Genomic DNA, 21,115 nt, shown 5'->3' on the forward strand with positions numbered 1-21,115 from the left:
CTGAAATCCTAACGGTATGTTTTGAGAATTCAACGGAATTTTATTATTGATTTGAGAATTCAGTAGAATTATTGATATGAAAGAGAGTATAAAAACCTTACATGAATCCTAGAATATGAAAAAAAAAAATATCATGAAAGGAAAGATATAAAACTTATATCTCCAATTAATCAATTCATAATAATTAATTGAAGATAAAGAAAACGACATAAAATAGGAAAAGAAATAAATCTAATCCAGAAAAATAAATCTAAAATTGGAAAGAAAATAAATCTAATCAAAGAAAATAACTCTAATTCTCATAACTTCTAATATAATAAATTATTTCTTAATATAACTTTTGACACTCCCTCTCAAGTTGAAACACGGTTGACAACCATGTTCAAACAATGGACGAGAAAATTCTTTTTGAGTTAGAAATTAAAGTCTATATCTCGTACAGGGTAATTAACACCAAGAGTATTTAACGATTTTTTTTAATTGACTGTAGCTTCTACAGTACTTGTAGGTAGGCAGAAGGCTTCTACAGGTAATGTTGAAGGCAAGTTTGCAGTAAAGTAGACAACCTACAGGAAAAACTGACTTCTAGTTGACTGTGATTATCTTTGACTGCAATTTTTGCAGTGTCTGTAGCTGAGCGAAAGCCTTCTACAGGTAACACTGTAGGGAAGTAGACAACCTACAGAAAAACTACAAGGTATGGCTTGCAGTTAAAAAAAGGAAGAGCACCTGCAGAAAAAACTGCAGGGTGTGACCTGGGGAATGACCTGAGAAAGGGACTGCAGTAGGAAGAAGCTCCGGAGAAGGTCCTGTTGCAGAAAAAGATTTGAGGGTCTGTGGAGATTTAAATATTTCAATTTCTCTCAAATTGATGCTACTTGCTCCATTAAACCATTTGCTATGTGGGTGTGACTAAGATTAAAATGTTTCAAGTTATTCAAGAAAACTAAAAAGTTGAAGTTGCTAATGTTTGAGTAAGATATATCCACGAATTTCCAGCAGCCTGATCGGAAACTTGAAAAAACCTAATCTGCATCAATAAAAGTTGCTCCAGTAACAATCAACGTTGACAAAGAAGAAGTGGCAATGTTGTCTCCTTCAACTATAGAATGGATAATGCAGTTACCCGTGTTTAAATAAGCAATAGAAAGAAAAGGTAATCAAGTAAGTTTTGGTCCAAGCTATATTCAAAACACTCAACATAGGAAACTTTTTAAATCTAAGTGTTCAAGCAGTGTCAGCACCTCCTATAATGATGATAGTGCCTTATCAGTGACAGGAATCCCTCCCAGATCCAACACACGGAGATTTACAAAAGAAGAGAGGCAGGGCACTCCATCAACAATCAATCTTGTTTCCAACACGCAGCTTCTCCAAACTTGAAATGGATAATAAATGCTTAATTCCATCATCTGTGACGCTTGAGCATCTTGACAGGTCCAATTCTTTTGGGCCATTGTGCCTTCTGAAGTCAACCATTTCTCGACGCTCTCGCCGCTTGCATTCGCAGCTTCAATACAGAGATCCACCAGCCCTCCATCCTTTTCCATTTTCGTTTGTCTCTCCTTCTAATTCTTCTGCTTCCCCTACCGAGGGGTTGATCTAGTGAGTTGTCAATAGTGCTATCTTTTTTAAGGCCGACAACTATAAGCAGAAAGACATTGCTGTCCTTATCGCAAGAAGTATGGGAACTAAAGGAATCTTCAGATGAGCTTGTAGACGGACCTGGTGTTACGGCTTTGAGGGGAAAACGAAATAAAAAAAACTCCATACAGGCTTGCAAGAACTACAAAGGAAGAATGCAGGAAGTTCTCATGAGGAGGCCTACAGGTAAGCTTTCACGGGAGGTAGATCTCACGGGAAGGCAGGTAGATCTCACGGGAGAAGGGTCCCTGTAGGAAGGAGAGATGGCCAACAGGAGAAAGACCGATGACACGCCTAAAAATTACCTACTTTTTCATATATATTTTATGTTCAATTTTAATAATTTTAAATGATATTACACTTTAAACAAAGGTATTTTGTATATTTTTTGTTTCAAGTACAACAAATGGACTTTTCGAGAAAATGAAGCAAAAATGGTGCAATTTAGAGTAAAAATGAGCAAGAAAAAAAATTCTGACTTGGCACATTTTTGACTTGAAAAAATTCTGACTTGGCACATTTTGATATGTTTTTCTATGTTTAATCTACTTTACATTTTTCACATATTTTTGAATGAAACTGCATTTAAAAAAAATGTTGTTTTCAAGTTTATTTTATAGGTATATCTGTTATGAGCAAAACGCAACTGAAAAGGGGCAAAACGGAGCTGAAACGGAGTCGAACGGGCGTCAGAGATGATATAAGACTGATTAAGGCGGTTCGGGACAAATTTTGAGTGGATTTTGAAGGCTCCAAATGATTCAAACGCCTCATGGAGTGATTCAATGCATCTAGACAATTTGGAAGACTCTTTAATGAAGGGATAAGTCTCTTGAATGGATGGACATGTCTTTTAAGATTCAAAATGTGACTTTTGGAGAGAAATTTGGAGGGAATTTTGAATTTTTTTTGAAAGGAGACAACCCCTAATTAAAAAGAAGATGAGTTTAGGGCATGAGTATGGCGTGAGAGTAAGATGAAGGCTTTGGAAAAGAGAGGATTTTCTTCAAAGGTTATAAGAGGAGAGGGAAGCTGAGAGATTTCTTCTTCATTACATTTCTAGAAGAGAATTGAGTGTGATTGTAAAGAGAGAAAGTGCTTAAAGAAAAATTTTAGGAATTTGTTTGGGAAGGAGTGTGAGATAAGTTGTGTTTTTTTTTTATTTTTATTTTGTAAACTAGTATTTATATATGAAATTTGTGTTTTGTCGTATCTCTCTCATGAATTCTGAGTAGTCTTCTTTATCTTTCTCCCTACAATGAAATTTGATTTTGTGATGAATTGATTTTGTTATATACAGTTTTAAATGTCAATAATTTATGATGATTCGAACTGTGATATTCATTTACTTTTTGATTTGACCAATTGAAATGTTAAAATGTGTTGAGAAATATATGATCCGAAAGGGCTATGATTTTTATAACATGACGAGAGTCACATTCGATTTCATGTGAGAGGATGTCATCCATGGGGTTGAGTGCAAATAAATGGGAAAATCTACTTTGTTGAATGCAAAATTAGAGATTTTGAGGTGACAGATTAAAATCTCAAATTTAGCCTAGTTGATTGGAAACTAATGCGAGATTGTTAGCTCTCAGGTGAGGGAGTAATGAGAGTTCTAGAGTGTCAGCCGGTATCATCCCAACCTAACCACGGAATTAGGGACCAACTCTGGATTATTTAATGTTCTTTATGCACTTGAAAGAGGGTAAAGAATAGGATTGCTCTTATTTGGTACAATACAATTTTATATATAATTTTAAATGATTTTAATTACTTCACTGACCATGTACTCATTGTAAAGAGGAATGATGTTTTCTTAAATTTGAACTATTCATCACAAAATTTTGTTTAGACCTAGTAAATTTAACATTGAAGTTTAGAAATTAGTTTAGTAAAATTAGTTCTTTTAGTTATATTTCTATTAGCATTTATTAAACTCATTTTAACTTGTCTTTCTTACTTTAATTTTTATAGTTTGAATATTGTGATTTATATTATTATCATAAGAATTTTCATCTTCCAAATTAAAACTTGATAGTAATATACTAGAATTAGCCTAAGGGATTTCTTACTGCGCTTCTCTGTGGGATCGATACTGGGATTTTTAAAGAATGTTTTAAAGAGTTTTAAAAGAAAATCCTATATTACTTTAAGCAATATGTGCACTGGCATAGAATCTCTAGTGTATGAACTACTTTATATATTTTATATAATATTTCGATTTTGCACATTAAATACTTAATATAAATTGGGTCAAGATTTTGGTCATATTTTTTGAAGTTAAATTGCTGCATAAGTTTAAGACAGGTCAAGTTTTTGGCACTATCACTGGGGATTTAAATTGACATAAAACACGCAGAAAAACAGCACACACCAGGGGCGCATCAAGTTTTTGGCATCGTTGTCGGGGTAACTTCGATAAGATCTTTAGGAGAATTTTAATTAAACCTGGAAGACTTAGATTTAGAATTTACAGTATTATTATATAGTGTGATTGATTATTGTGTGTTTATTTTAAAGAAAATCCAAAATACCAAAATTATTTTTGATATATATCCTATTAGTTAAGTCTTTAGATTTGTATGTGTAGTTCGGGAGCTGCAGACCTTGAATTTTACAAATCAGATTTAGAGAGAACTTTTGGGAAGATTTGAAAAGACTTCATGAATTTAATGTATAAATGACGAATCAACGATATAATTCAGATTTTGATTATAATTCTAGTAGCTTTGAAAGAGTAAACCCCAAGAGAGTGGCAAATTTTCAAGAAGATAAGCTTACAATTTTAATTTCTCAGGTTGCAGATATTGAAAGGAAGTTGGATCAATACATAAAAAGATATCCTCAAGAAATCCAAATTATTGAAGAAAATTCATTAAAACAATGGATTGAAACTTGTCATGAGATACATAATTCTTATTCTGATTATTACAATCCAAGTTGGGAAAATCATTTGAATTTTAACATGAATAATAATTTTGGAGGAGAAAACTAATTTTGAAAAGATAATTAATTTAATCAGACATGTAATTGAAATAGTCAAAGTAATTTTAATGATTAACTTTTTTTTTCCTCATAATTTTAACTTCAACCCCCAGAATGAGAAGTATTTATTAGAAGAGGTTGTTATTCAAATGGAAAGTGAGCTGGAGTGTCAAGGGACCGCAATAAGGAATGTGCAATAAGGAATTGGGCATATTATTAACTCAATTAATAATTCTCCTCAATTTAACTCCAACCCACGGGATGAGGAGAAGGAATTAATGGGATGAGGAGAAGGGATGAGGAGAAGGAATTAATATTAAAAGAGGTCGTGATTCAAATCAAAAGTAAGCTGGAAAATCAAGATGTCGCAATAAAGAATATAAAAAACCAACTGGGGCAGACTATTAATGCAATTAACAGTTATCCCCAGAGATTTTACTTGGTAAGCCTGAGATAAACCCTAAAGAGATGAATGATGAGCAATTTAAAATTATCGAACTAATATTTAGAAGAGAATTCGATGATATGTTTCAAAAGAACTTTAAGTTGAGAAATGAGGATAAGGAGATTGAAAGACTAATGGAAAAAATTCTTAAGAAATTAGAAAAACATATTTCCTCAACTAAGATAAATATAGAAAGACCACATCTACCATTTACTCAATACCAAAAGGAAGAATTGAAAGAAAATCCTAAACAAAAGAGTAACCTAGAAGAATTTGATCCATAATTTGAATTATCTAGAGAGAATTCGATCCAAAATTTGGGAGAACATGAAGTATCTTATAAAAATCTATTTCTTAGAAAATTTAAGAAAGATATTAATATGAAAATTGAGAAAATCACTAGAAGAATATTGAATCTAGAAAGAAATATGAGGAACAAGGATATGAATCAATCTGAAAAGCAAGAGCTCAAAGAAAAATTTTAATTCAAGGATTTTGTAGGAATCTCTGGATCTAAAAAAGATTGGGTGATTGATCAAGGATTACTTAAATGAAATTTTGATCGAGGTGGAATCATTTGTCGGAGTGGCGACGTTAAACAAAGCGTTTTATGAGTGGCAACCCATAGTTATCAGTATGGTTTGATTTAGTGTGCTTGAGAGTTATGATTGTTAATGTTGTATCGTATTGTTTTAGTGTTAATTGATTAATTTGATTGATGATTGGTAGATGTTTGGATTGTTAGTGGTTTAATTTAATTTTTGTGTGTCATGAGAGAGGTGATTCCTTAACTTCTTATTATGGCTACTTATGTATTCTCTTGTAGTAGTTTGATTGATGAGTCCAACACAACTCGGGTCTCACTCGGACTTAAATTTTACAAGAGGCATCATTAATTTTAACAGTGACAAGTCCATCTCAATTTTGTTACTTCTTTTCTCTGACTTTGTTTTCATTTGATAGGAGTAGCTAACCTATTTGATGAGTAACATGTGGATGAATTTATATTATCCTTATAACTACTAGAGGTGTTTAATTAAGGGATATGGTGATGTTTGGGGTTGGTGCTCGAGAGCCAATATGTCAGGGATAATCTTATCTTTGGGATTAGAATCAATAAAATCATTTATAAGTATCCAATATATCTTTGTAGTGATTCCTTTAGAAATTGGAAGTAAATTGGTGAGATGCAATGAGTTAAACAAAGAACTGATCTCATTTATCATTTGTATTTATGTTTGTGTTATAATAATATAAAGATTTGGAGAACACATAAATATATATATTCCTATGTCAATACATGTTCTGATTATTAGTCTTTTCTTTCCATTTTATCGAGCATGTTTTAGTTTAGATTTACTTTCTCCCGCAGTCATTTTATCATGATTATGCACATATATGAATTTGATAGGATGTTGTAGTAGTTAGTAGATTCAACTTTTATTTTTTCTTCCTGCTACATTTTATGGAATTAAGTGTAAAATATTTAAAAATTCAAACTTGGGGGAAAGAAAAATTTCTTTTAAAAAAGAAGTAAACTAAATTTTATTTGTACTCAATTAACTATATTTTTAAAATTAATTTAACATAACATTGGATATTAGAGTTTAACTCTAAATGACTATATTTATATTTGTAAATATTATGATAAATTTAAGTAAAAGTTTTTAATAATGAAGGTCAATTCTAAAGTTAAATGTATTTGGCATGAAAGGATAAGACTATGTTTTTCTATTTAAAGTAAAAGAAATTGTATTTTTGAAGTATTAAGAATCTTAAAGCTTCATGTAAGAAGAAAAGAATGAGAGTTTATGAAAAAATTATCAAAACTAACATGAATTTATAAAGTGAAGAAATGTAAAAAGTTTTAACTTTAAAAAGTGGATGAAGTTTAAAATTATTAAAGGTTATCCAGATATAGTAATCCTCACTTGAAAAAGAAAAAAAAAAAAGAAATGATAGAAAAGATCCTGAATATAAAAAATAAAAAAAAGAATGTAAGGAGAAGCTTGAGGAGATGTCTAATCAAAAATTAGTTTCACTTCAATCAACTTGAGAAAAATACTTACATTTTTTAAACTTGTATTTGAGTATTAGCATCCTTAATAGTAAAGTTTTTATGAAATTCTTTTTCATATGGATATTCTAAGTATAATTGATATAACAAATTACAGTTATTCTTGAAATGAATGGAGATTCAGAAATCTTAGATTTGATTACTAGGTATTCTTATACTTTTAGTTTTAATCTAAGTTATTAAAAGTTTTTTCTTAAATTATAATATTTTATTTATTAAACTAAGTATAGAAGTTTATAAGTTAATCTCTATCCTAAGTCATATTTTTATGTAGTAAAAGGGTCCGTTTGGCGCGGCTTTATCCTCGCGGTGCGGCCGGAGGCTGCCGAAGAAGATTGTTTGGCGCGGCATTTCATCTGAAGCCAGAAAGCAGAAAAGAGACGAGTAGAAACCGGAGAGTTTCGAAGGAGTCCTTCACCAGAAACTATGCCTCTCAGTCGATGGAGAATAAAAGAAGCGCTATCATTACGAGGTGGAAGGAGTCGTCTTCGGCTTATTTCTTTAAACTCCTTTCCCCCATCTCTTCCATCCATGAGAGCTTGAAAAGGGTTAACATTTCCGCCATAACGTGCTATCACGGACGCCGTATCGAGGACATCGCGGCTGCCTTTTGCCTTCTTCTTTGCATGGAATTATCAATTTTTGGTAAGGAAAACAAATCAGGAAGCGGAAGGATGGAGAGTTATTAGGGATCAAGTGATTTGTCTGAAAGGATATATTAATTTCTCTGATTTAGAGAGTTTTCTTTTTTATTATGGATAAATTGTTGGGGCTTTTTACTTTCTCTATTAAATTTTGTGAAATCTCTTAATTTCTCATTAGAGATTTCAGTTTTTTGTGAGGATTTGATCTGGCTGTTGTGTTCTTTGCTTAATCAATGCATCTATGCTTCCTTAATTGAAGTTCTTCATAGCAATAATTAAGACTCGACTTATGAATGAGAATTCTGCCTCATCTGATTTTTATTGTGATCTTCATTGGAAAATTGGATTGTTAATCTCGGAAGGGCGTCGTTGAAATGACATATCATTCTTTCTTGCAAAATTGCGGTTTGCAAGATTTACCTGCTTTTCTTCTCATGATTGCTTTCATTTACTTATAGGTAGAAAAATAAAATTAACAACTATGAGGCCAATTCTTACAAAACATTAAGTCGAGGTATCTTTAACTATTTTTTTTTTTCAAAATAACTTAGGGTCTCTATAGGAATGCACATAATTCTGCAGATTTACTGCAGTGTTAAATGGCATTTTGCTGAAGGCTGAATTGTATAATGCTTATTATGCAGGTATCGATCTGTTAATTTTTTAACAGATGATGCTTGATAGTGGAGAGGATATGCTTTTTTTGCATAATAAATAGTAAACTTTCGTAGTATTTGGAACTTGAAATTTGGAGATTTCTCGAAGGTTAGGTGGCAGAATTGTGTGATGGCATTTGCTTTACCATTTATCTCCTATGAAATCTGTTGGAACTAATGAAATTGTATTTTCATCCAGAATTCCCTCTTGATGATGCAAAAGCTTATGTAGCCTTAAAAAATTGGTAGGCCAGTATTAACATTTAGTTTTGATACCAATGTTTCAAAAATAATGGAAGTCCATTCAGTTCCAGCATTCACATTTGATGTAGCTTTGATCACATACGCTGAAATTCATTAAACTTACAGAATATTATATGAAATTACTTGTGAACATGATCTCAGTTATTTTAAGTATTGTCACGGAAACTACTGCTCAAAATTGATTGGAAGAATGTTTTTACAATTGAGAATGCCTATTATTTGTGGTATTTTAATGTGCATATAAGCATTAATACTCTAAAACTTCAATTCTTTACATGCGTGCAACTTTATATGAAAAGTGAACTTTATGCTGACAGGGTAATACATTTGGTGTGGTATATGAGATTTGGATAATAATGAAGTTAGAAATTAAACATGTAAATATTTAAGAATTGGGTGGTATATATGTAAAATTCTATGGACATTCATGGGATGAGACAGTAGGAAGCAACGATCTATCTTTGGGGAAATTCATTCTGAAAAGTTATGAGTTTTAGAGTATTAATATGAATACCTTATTTATGTTCGAAGAACTTTGAGACTTGATTGAAAATTTATATGCAGATCTTGCTTAAGATGAAGCAAGATTGAAGGAAAATAGAAAGAGGAATTCCTAGGCACTCTTCTTCACTCAACAATCATTGCATGAAACATTATTATGTAAGATTGCTGCAACGAAGACTTTTCGGAATGGCAGCATAGTCAATTTTATGATCAACATTGTTCTAGCAGTCTCGATGTCGTTGGAAGCACTCTGGCTCAGTTTTACATGTTTTCACATTTGACAACTTTGGTTTTCATCAAGTTGCCTTTCTAAAGCATTTATGACACTTTAAATGTGATGTTGTAGATTGTTTTATGACCCAATGGTGTTTGAACTATTCTGAAAGGGTATTGCTAGTGTTGACAAATTAATTTTCATAATTATGTTGTGGTTGAAAATGAACTAGTTCAAATCTTACAATGCTTAGCCTGATTAAGTGATTGACTTTAATATTTATATAGCGAACTCGAGATGTCTTTATTGTTTGACTACCTTTTTCAATAAAATATATTTATTACAAATACGATTTGCAATTACATATTTAAATTTTTTACATATATACATAAATTTTTTAAACAGTTTTACCACACAGGGGCAGCTGGGTCATTTCTTTAGAAACAGCTGTCTCACAGCTGTTTTCACATAGTTGCACCAAACAGACAGCCCGCCTCCCTGCAGTTGCTTCCCCGCAACAGCTTTCTGGGGCAGCACAGCTGTAGCTGAAAAGCTGAGAAGCTGCAGCTGCGCCAATCAGACCCAAAGAGTTACTTGAAGACAAGTAACGTTTAAATTTGGGAGATTTTGACACGCCTAAAAATTGTCAACTTTTTCATAAATATTTTAAGCTCAATTTTAATAATTTTTAAAGATATTACACTTTAAACGAAGGTATTTTGCATATTTTTTGTTTCAGAAACAAAAAATAAAATTTTAGAGAAAATGAAGCAAAAATGATGCAATTTAAAGTAAAAACGAGCAAGAAAGAAAATTATGGCTTGACACATTTCGATATTTTTCTATGTTTAATCTACTTTACATTTCTCACAAGTTTTTTTAATGAAGTTACACTTTACAAAAAGATTGTTTTTATACTTATTTTGTAGGTATATCTGTTAGGAGTGAAACGCAACTGAAACGGAGTCAAACGAAGCATAATAGTGGAGTTGTTGTAGGGTGGCGCCTGAGGAGCCAGAATCCAGAGAACTGGCGCCAGAGACAATATAAGACGAATTAAGGCGGTTCAGGATGAATTTTGAGCGGATTTTGAAGGCTCTAAATGATTCAAATGCCCCATAGAGTGATTCAATGCAACTAGACACTTTGGAAAGCTCTTTAATGAAGGGATGTGTCTCTTGAATGGATGGACATGTCTTTTTAGATTCAAAATGTATGACTTTTGGAGAGAAATTTGGAGGGAATTTTGAATTCTTTTTTAAATGAGACAGCCCCTAATTAAAAATGAGAGGAGTCTAGATCATGAGTGTGGCGTGAGACTAAGAGGAAGACTTAGGAAAATAGAGGGTTTTCTTCTAGTGTTGTAAGAGGAGAGAAAGGTTGAGAGATTTCTTCTTCATTACATTTCTAGGAGAGAATTGAGTGTGATTGTAAAGAGAGAGTGTTTAAAGGGAACTTCTAGGGATTTTGCTTGGGAAGAAGTGTAAGATAAGTTGTGTTTTTTTTATTTTTTTTTTAAACTTATTTTTTTATGTTTTGTCATATACTTCTCATTAATTCTGAGTAGTCTTCTTTATCATTCTCCCTACAATGAGATTAAGTTTTGTGAAGAATTGATTTTATTATATACGATTTTAAATGTCAATAATTTGTGATGATTTGAATTTTGATATTCATTTATTTTTCGATTTGGTCAATTTAAATGTTAAAATGTGTTGAGATGCATATGATCTGAAAGTGTTATGATTTCTACAACATTGTGAGAGTCATATTAGATTTCATGGGAGAGAATGTCATCTATAGGGTTAAGTGCAAATAAATGGGAAAATCTACTTTGATGGATGCAGCATTAGAGATTTCAATGTGACATATTTAAATCCTCAATTTGATACAGTTGATTGGAAACTAATGCGAGATTGTTAGCCCTCAGGTGAAAGAGTAGTGGGAGATCTGGAGTGGCAGTCGGTATCCTCCCAACCTAAACACAGAATTAGGGACCAAACTCTGGATTATTTAATATTTTTTATACACTTGAAAGAGGGTAAAGAATAAGATTGCTCGCATTTGGCACAATACAATTTTATATATAAATTTAAATGATTTTAATTACTTCACTAACCATGTACTCATTATAAAGAAGAATGATATTTTCTTAAATTTGAACCATTCGTCACAAAACTTTGTTTAGTCTTAGTAAATTTAACTTTGAAGTTTAGAAATTAGTTTAGTAAACTTAGTTCTTTTAGTTACATTTCTATTAGCATTCATTAAACATATTTTAACTTGTCTTTCTTACTTTAATTTTTATAGTTTGAATATTGTGATTTATGTTATTATCATAAGAATTTTCATCTTCCAAACTAAGACTTTATAATATACTAGAATTAGCCTAAGGGAATTAGCCTAAGGGATTTCTTACTGCGCTTCTCTATGGGATCGATATTGGGATTTTAAAAAAAAATCATATATTACTTAAAGCGATACGTGCACTTGCGTAGAACCCCTAGTGTGTGAACTATTTTATATATTTTATATAACATTTCGATTTTACATATTAAATACTTAATATAAATTTGGTCAATATTTTGGCCATATTTTTTTAAGCTAAATTACTGCGTAAGTTTGGGACGGGTCAAGTTTTTGGCACTGTTACTGGGGATTTAAATTGACCTGGGGAGGCACTGTTACTGGGGATTTAAATTGACATAAAACACGCAGAAAAACACGATACACCAGGAGCGCATCAACCGACGACTAAAAAAACTGCAGGGGGAGGAGCTGACGGCAAGAAAGGCTGCAGAAGGAAGTTCCGGCGGCGGGAAAGGCTACGAGAGGGAATTCTGGTGATGAGAAAAGCTACAAGAGGGAATTATGGCGACGAGAAAGGCTGCAGGAGGAAATTCCAGCGGCATGGCCTACAGCGAGAGGAAGTTTCTGGTAGAAAACTAAAAAATAGGAGGAAGGCCCTGAAGCACGCCAAAGATTGCTAGCTGCAGGGAATAGGAAATTTTCGACGGCAGGAAACACTAGGGTTTGTTTCAAGACTTTGATACCATTTACATTTTGAGAATTCAATGGAATTATATTATTAATATGAAAATAGGATATAAATACCCTTACATAAATCCTATAATAGGAAAGACAAGAAAAAGAAAATAACATGAAGGAAAGATATAACACCTCTTTCTCCAATTAATAAATGCATAACAATTACTTAGAGATAAAAGAAACGACATAAAATATGAAAGCCTAAAATAAGAAATAAAATAAATCCAATCCAGAGAAATAAATCTAAAATAAGAAAGGAAATAAATCCAATCCAAAAAAATAAATCTAACCCTCATAGCTTCTAACATAAATAAGTTATTTCATAATATAACTTGTAACACTACCAATACTAACTTAGTTTCTCATGAAAGTTAAAAAAATTTCATACCAAAACTTCAAAATTATCTCCTGTACTATACCAAGAATTCATATCATCGTCATCATCTTTACTCTTTATGAATACTCATTCTTCATTCACTCATACTAAGTGTTGCCTAAGATGTTAAATCTAATCATCATGAACCATTTTAAACAGCTTCCAACACGTTGACAATACGCCCATCTCTTCTCTTACCCAATCACCTAAAATTGATCTATTGGTTGCATTTTAGACCCCTTTAATGGGTGTGTTTTCCTCCACTCATCTATTGTACATGCCCAAACCATCTAAGTATATTTGAAGGCTCCGTTGTTTATACACAGCTTTCCATTCTACAGAAAGTCCGAAAGTTTGTTTCGCTGCATCACTTTTGAGAATCCTCAATTTTCTTTCATAAACTGCTATTGTTTTATAATTACTTGAAAACATGGCTTTCCAAAAAAATAACTTCCCAACACATTTAAGAAAAAAATAAAGGAGCCCACTATTCCTTAATTTAAATTGACTTTAGCCCATCTAATCATTGATTAGCTTATCCTTCCTAATTATGCAATACATCTATCTCAACATTCTTTTTTATAATAAACTTAGATATCAACGACTTATTATTCACTTGAATCCATACAACATTATTAATCTAATTGTCTTTTTTTATTAGATTTACCTCCAAGCGTTGGATTATAACCCCCTTAATGCATAAAACTCGTAATGCATTTTCATTTCTTATTGTCAAGGCTATATCATCATTGTCATCTATAATATGTTCGAAAGCTCAAAACTACCACACCACAGTATCAATTTATCCTCTAATAACATTAATTAATAAATCTTAATATCATGCACATTAAGGGTCTGTTTGGGGCAGTTGCAGCTTATCCAGTTTATCCTGATAAATTGTTGCTCAGCAGCTGATCCGGATAAATTGTCTGACTGTTTGGTTTGTGCGTTTGGAAAACAGTTGATTCTGGATAAATGATCATTTTGCCCATGTTTTGGATAAGTTGTTTAGCTGTTTAGTTTGTTCGTTTTGAAAAAACCAAATCATTTGAATCGAATATAATTGTCAATCCCATAGTAATTAAAAAAACAGATGATCCAACTTCAAGTGTCCCAGATGCGATAAAATAATAGCCTTAATGATCGAATTTGGCTTAGCGAAACAACCAAAGCAGGGCTCTTTCAGAAGTAGCAACAATTAAAATAATGATTAGGTGAGAATTAATATGGCTATAGTGTCATACATTTTTGTAATACATTTTTGTCAAGCAAACACTTGTCTACCATTATGCATCTAGCACTTGAGATTTAAAACAACAGAGAACCTCGATGAAAACTAAAAATACAAATAGAACTAATCCAAGTTTAAAAGAAATGCACAAGCAATAACAAACTGAGGAAGAACCAGATTTTAACTAGGCTTCAAGTACCTCTTGCATTATAAGCATGAACAGATTAGGTCAATTACATCTAGGTTTCTGTAATTTAGGTCAATACTTCTTTACCTTTGAGTCCCCTGAATTTGTTTATGGTTTCATTTTCCTTGCAGTACATCAATATCAAACCATAAACTTGAAGCTGCATGACCAAATTACATCATTCCATAGGACCTTATGCCATTAATACTACCAAACATTGTCACACGAGACCGCTGGCTTGAGTTTGGAAAGGCGCCAACAATGCCAGTAGGCAATCGGTGATAGTGGCAACCCTTGATTTAATAATTGCATAGAAAGCGACAATAATACTAAGTTATTAAGGCATCAATGTATGATTTGGTAATGGTATATGTACAAAAGGAATTCAAGATCAAGTTCAAGAAGCAAAGAATGCAAACTTAAGTCCAATGTCCCCTGGATCAAAAATTAAGAGACAAATATAAAATTTATCCTAGCTGCTAAATGTAAGTAAATAGTGTCTGAATATCTCAAAAATCACCATTCATCTTCCAAGTTCAAAACATAGAAACTAGAAAAAAAGAGAACCCAAAACATCAACAGAAGATGAGAATGATGAAAATGAAATTCTAATCATCAGAAAACCTATCAAATCATAAACCATAGATCCAACACTTATCTGAATTCTCAAAACTCACAATCATCCCAAACAACCTTCTCGCTCCCCCGGATTGCAACTTAATTTCCCATCTCACCAACCTGTGATTAATCGATGACTTCAAAACCTAAAGGAAAAAGATTGTAACAATCTCTCATGGTACCTAAGACAGGATCTTGACACACTCTAACGGAGCAACGGCAGTCTTGGCAATGCCTCTAGGGATCCCACTAGCGAGGAGCTCCTTGATTGCGACCGTGGTGGACTCCTCGATCCCGTGGAGCACGCTCCTGGTCCCCTCCACCCTTACCCTATTCTCCTCTTCCTCATCTCTATGGGCTTAGAATAGCCAGGGTGGGAGGGAGAAGAAGGGAGTTCATAGGAAGGTGGATAACCCAAGCACGCAAGGAGCTCTCTCGGAAGAGTGGAGAAGCTTCCTGGGGACTTCAAGAGACGCGCGGCTACATACGTGCCCACCGCCAGACGGAGGATGCGAGCGAAGAGGAAAGAACCGAAGAGGAAAGAACCGAAGGAGGGCACGGGACACGCGATCGAGAGCGAGGGCACAGAAGTAATAAAAGCGAACGAAACGCGGCCGGTGAGAGTCATCCCGCGGGCAGCGTCTTTAAGAATTAGAAAACGGTGTTTTGAGATAAGCTAATGAAACGCGCGAAACAAACGCTATACTAGCATTTACAAAACGCCGTCCGCAATTATAAGCTGTCCCAAACGGGCCCTAAATCTACATATCATATACTTAATTTTTGTTCTACTAACTCAAATCTTTCATCTTCTGATTTCTCTACTATTCTAATTTTTCACTTATTTTCATGTGTCTCTAATTATAAGTATGTCATCTACAAAAAACTGTACACTGCAACAAATCACAATGAATCTATTTTATAAGGATTTCATAAAAAAAACACTTTCAGGGTTCAAGACAACTTAAAATCAATTTATTATTCTTTCTTGTAAATTTTTTAAACAAATTTTTATTTTTACAAATCGTTCAAATAATAGGGAGTTTTGTAAAATTCCCATAGAACAAAAAACAGTGTTTGAAGATATATGCAGAAGCCAATAGTCAGTGGTGCTCTCTACCCGCTGCAAATCTGCTCAAGCTCGTTAACTCGCAAAATTCTACTATTTATAAGTGTGTGTTAGGGGCAGCTTAATGTCTGCGGCGCGTTTTAAAAATGTCGCTCGTCCCATTTGGTTGGTGTCGCGAGGGATTATTCTAATAATTCAATCATAATCGAATCGAATTTCAGATTAAACGCAGTCGTGGGATCGACCTTGCGGCCCGCATTCCTTAAGGGAACTAATACCCCGCTGCCCCCAAACGCTCTCTCGACTCTCGCTTGCCCTAGGTGTGATCGATCTCGCGAAGGTTGCGCTTCTCTACCTCACCCGCATCTCTCTCGCCCTTAGCATTGCCTTTCTCCTCTCCCTTCTCACTCGAAGCTCTGGTTATTGTGCTCTATAAGTAAATTCATGCGGTTGTCGATAGATTGGCTTTCCTTATGCGATTTTTTACTCTCATTTTTTGCAATTTGTTGTGAGATTTTTGTCAAATTGGTGATTTGTGATTTATGATTTCTCATTTGCGGTCTTATTGATTTTGGATTTGGATCTTGCAACAAAAAAAAAATGTGAAATATTTTGGATATTGGATGAAAGGTTCTAGATGTTGCTTCAATGGTAGTTTGCGACATTTAGGGAGCCCTGTTTGAAAAATGGATGAACTCGGTTGATTGAATTTTGCATGCCATTATTTAAGGTATCCTGTGTGAAAAAAGGATTAAATCGGGTGGTTCATTTGTATCATGTTCGAAAAATCGATAGTCTTGCTACTTCTAGTTTGAAAAGTGGCAAGTGAATTTAGTGTTTCATTTGTATGTGAAGGTTAAGCATTGAGTAGTTCGGACTTACTGTGAGCCTCATCTCAAAATGACAGCCATTTTTGTTTATGTTTCAACTGTGAAACTGAAGTTTGGAGGAAAGAGCATGCTTCACTTGCACATAGCAATGTTTTGGGCGCCCCATATGTAATTGCTCCAAATGCAAATATGGGTTGGGGTTTCTTCACTTCCTTTGATGTTTGAATAGTAATTTTAAAAAATAGATGAGATAGGGTGCTTCATTTGTTCATAGCTTTGTTTCGACTAGGCTATTTGTAATCGCATCATCTCAAAATTGCATAAGATTTTTTTTTTTTTGTTTCATCTATGAATGTGGGAAGTTTGTGGATATATGGTGGGGGATGGGTGGTGGCTGCGGCGGGGTTGGGTGGTGGCGTGGTGGGGGTTATGATGGTGGCTGTGGTGGGGGTAGATTGGTGGTTGTGTTGGGTGTTGGATGGTGGTTGTGGTGGGTGTTGGATGGTGGTGGTGGTGGAGGTTGGTGATTGTGGTGGGTGTTGGATTGTGGCTATGGTGGGGGCAGGATGGTGGTTGTGGTGTGGTGGGGGTTGATTAATGGTTGTGGTGGGTGTTGGATGATGGTTGTGGTGGTGGTATTAAGTGAGCTAAAGGCAACCAAAACCCCTATTTTTTAAGGTTTGATGTCTTCTTGTTGTGACAGGTTCGATGATGGTTATGATCGGTGTTGGGTGGTGGTTGAGTGGGGGTTGGTTGGTGGTTGTGGTGGGGGTTGGGTGGTGGCTGTGGTGGGGGTTGGATGGTGGTTGTGGTGGTGGTGGTATTAAGTGAACTAAAGGCAATCAAGAACCCATGTTTTATAAGGTTTGTAGTCTTCTTGTTATGACAGGTTCGGCGATGTTGATATATTTAGTTCTCTGAGACCTCGCACCGGCACCAAACCATAATTGATTACTACTTTTGTCAATTTATAAAGTCTATGTTTATTTTATGTTCCATTGATTATTGATATTTTAATATTATAATTTTTATGTTGTTTGTAATTTTTTTTTCTTCTTTTTTTATTCTTCTTGTTTTTTATTTGTGAGGTTCATGATGAGACGTTTGACCTTATAGGTTCTCATGAATTGTCTGTTAGCCGCTATTGGTTGATATCACATATGAAATCCTAATAAAGTCAACTAAGTTCTCTTATTTCTGATGTCGGGGTTTTTGAGGTACTTCTGGATGATCTTTTTTGGTGATATGCATATGTGACACACACGAGTTTGGTATTAAGTCAGCTAAAGGGAACTGAGAATTCTTATTTTATAAAGTTTGTTGTCTTCTTATTGTGACAGGTTCGGTGGGATTGGTATACTTAGTTCTCTAAGACTTCACGCACAAACAAAACTGTAATTGATTATTGTTTTTATCAATTTATGTTTGTGTTATGATTAATGGATTGTCTTTTGAATCATTCACGGAAGATGAGCTCTAGGATTTTAGAGGCCTCCCAACGAGTGCTATGTCACTGTAGACTACAGACTTCCCTACTGACGTCACATCAGGCACATACTTCGTCTGCATTTTAAAATTAGTATTATCAGATTTTTAATTATAATTTTAATTTTTTTTAAAGAATATTGATACTCACTGTTAAATGAGGTGTGTATCTTATCTTTTATAATATTTTGGAGTAGTTTTTGCTTCTCAAGTATCAAATATATTGCTATGACAATTTTGTTGCAAATAGCATTACTGTACAGGTGCAAAATGATCATTTATTCAGAAACAGCTACAAAACAGTTGTTTTCCAACAACACAAATCAAACAGTTAACCAGCTTATCTGAATTAGTTACTGCTCAGAAGCTTATCTGGATCAGTTGTTTATCAACATCTTATTAATAAGCTACAGCTGCCCAAAATTGACCCACCCTAAGTGAAATTTACATAAGAAACACACAATTCTTATGTATTTACACATCTCACGCCTAAAATTTCATATGTACATACATAGCACTTTTATAATTTAAATCTATGCATTAAAAGATGTTTAAAAAGTGATAACATTGCTATTTTTTATGTGACATATAGATTTAAGTGCTATGTGTTTAAATTTGAAAGTTTAGTTGAGAAATACGTAAACACACAGGAACAGTGTGCTATTTATAAATTAATTTCGGTCAATCCTAAAAAAAATCAAAACAAAAATAAAAAGTGGTGTCTGCTCTTCCCGACAAGGCCAAATTAAAAATTAAAAGCTCATCCAAACTCTCTTAGCTTATTCTTTCAAATCATCTCGGTCAGCGAAATCATCTACTACTTAAATTAATTATAGTTCAAAAGAAATGAGAATCTTCAATCACTCAAAAGCTTTTCAAAAGTCTCCCTGAACAAGCACAAAACAAACTAGAAGACAACAGTGATTTTACTAAAAGTTCGTTGGATGTAAGTGGTTCTACTTTTTTCTAAATAAAATTAGTATTTCTATAATAGTTTCTTCTTGCAAATACTCTAATAATTTCGTTCAGAAAATTCATCTTACCGAAATTCGTTCGCTGCAGAGTTAGGCACGTCGCTAACCTTAATCAACTCCAAATAGTAAAACATAGAAAAGGCGTGGGTAGCAAAGAAAATTGTGGCTCTTCTTCAATAAAACCCAACTCCAGATTCGACACAACCGACAACCAATTCAGCTATGCTTACCTCACAAATTCGAATAGAGAAGGCTCGGAAAATTCGAGATCTTCGGAGGCAGGTCGGCAGAGAAAATGATAGTTCTCGGCAATTAGGGTTTCAGGGCTCAGCACTTATGGATTTCCAATATTTTGGGGGCGAAGCAATGGCGACAGTTCGGAAGCTTCGGAATTCGGAGATTAGGAGGCTTTCGGGACGAACTCCACTCGCATAGAAAACAGAAATTTTGCATCATTCCACATGGCTCTACTCAATATATCTAAAACATTTACATGCATAGCAGCCAATTCGTGCTCATTTACTTATCTCGCACCAAATTTTAAATTTTTACATCTAAAACATGATTCATTAGTTATGAGAAGTGGAAATAATATAATTCATCTTTTCATATTTGGATGTTTAGAATGTAAAAAGAAAAATTTTGATGTGAGAAAAGTAAATGCATCAGAATAAGACATTAATTTTCGTATGTCTGACATATATATGAACTTTGTATGCCTAAATGTCCCGTAAATGTTGTATTATACCCATGCTTAATTTTTATATATACATCACTTGATATATTTAATGCTTAAACTTTACTATTTATGTATATAGCACTCAAAACACAAAATAAGATGAAAAAAAACACCCAACCTGACCATTCCATCAAATCCTCGCTCAAGCCCATGATCTGACTACATTCAACATCACAGCCCCTAACCTCACCGTCTCCTAACCCACAGTTTCTCGTCTCATTGCCTTCAACTTGCCACATACCGCCTCGCCACCTCTTACATTGTCGTCTTCAATCTCACCACCACTAATCTCTCCATCTTCGAATTCATCACATATAGAAGCTTGGCCATTAAAGGTAGTTTGCTCCTTCCCTTCTTGTGTCAAGTGAGTGTTCAATGAGGTCCATTATTGATATCGGAGTTAACCCAAAACCCAACAGAAGAATATTTTTGTTGTTGAAATTAAAATGAGTTACAAAAAAAAAGACTCTTAAAACTGGAGTAAAACTCAACATAACACAAATCTGCTATCAATGTGGAGCAAGACGACAGATGAAGATCGGTCGTGATGGGAAAATTCGGTGATTGGATGGCAAGTGGAGGTGAGATATGAATTTGATGGAGATGAAGAGGTTGAGCAAGAAACAGAGGGCTAGAGGACTGAGATTGGTGGCTGGGAGTAGGGAGGTGTGTGTGTTGACCTTACTTTTGGTTGAGGTCTAGAAACTTCTTTAGTAGTCTAGGTTTAGCCATAGGACTTTTCTATTGACTAGTCTTAGAAAATTAGAAAAGGTACCCCCACCATTAGAAATTCAAAACTTTTCTTTTTACTCAACTTGAAATTCCACATATTGATCCTAACCTCTAGCATTTAGTAGATAAGATCATTATAAGAGAATTCAAGAAGAGTCCCTATAGGATTACTTGGCTTTAGGATTGACCCTGGGTGTTGACTTGGAACTAGGGTACACCATATCTTCACAATACATTAACCCATGGTTCATTTAGAATGAATATCTATCCAATTCTATGTGAAATGCCTAACTTGGTCTTTTCCCCTAGGCACCTCTAAATTACCTAACTGCCCTTGGGACCCAAATTTGGCTAAAATTCCCAAATTTTGCCAAAATACCCAAAATTGAT

The 21,115-nt window shown here is 33.9% G+C and overlaps 1 protein-coding gene across 2 annotated transcripts in view; it reads right to left on the bottom strand.

Moving 5' to 3' along the window:
- Nucleotides 1-19,777, bottom strand: part of LOC110029642 — a 71,147-nt gene extending 51,370 nt beyond the window's left edge. The window contains exon 1 of one of the 2 annotated variants that reach the window (XM_020732025.1): nucleotides 19,485-19,777. The gene's annotated coding sequence lies outside the window, so the exon portion shown is untranslated. The other variant, XM_020732026.1, reaches the window with a different exon arrangement.
- Between the last annotated feature and the right edge of the window lie 1,338 nt (nucleotides 19,778-21,115).

Source organism: Phalaenopsis equestris, unplaced genomic scaffold (genome assembly GCF_001263595.1).
Source record: "Phalaenopsis equestris unplaced genomic scaffold, ASM126359v1 Scaffold000600, whole genome shotgun sequence".
Taxonomy (NCBI): domain Eukaryota; kingdom Viridiplantae; phylum Streptophyta; class Magnoliopsida; order Asparagales; family Orchidaceae; genus Phalaenopsis; species Phalaenopsis equestris.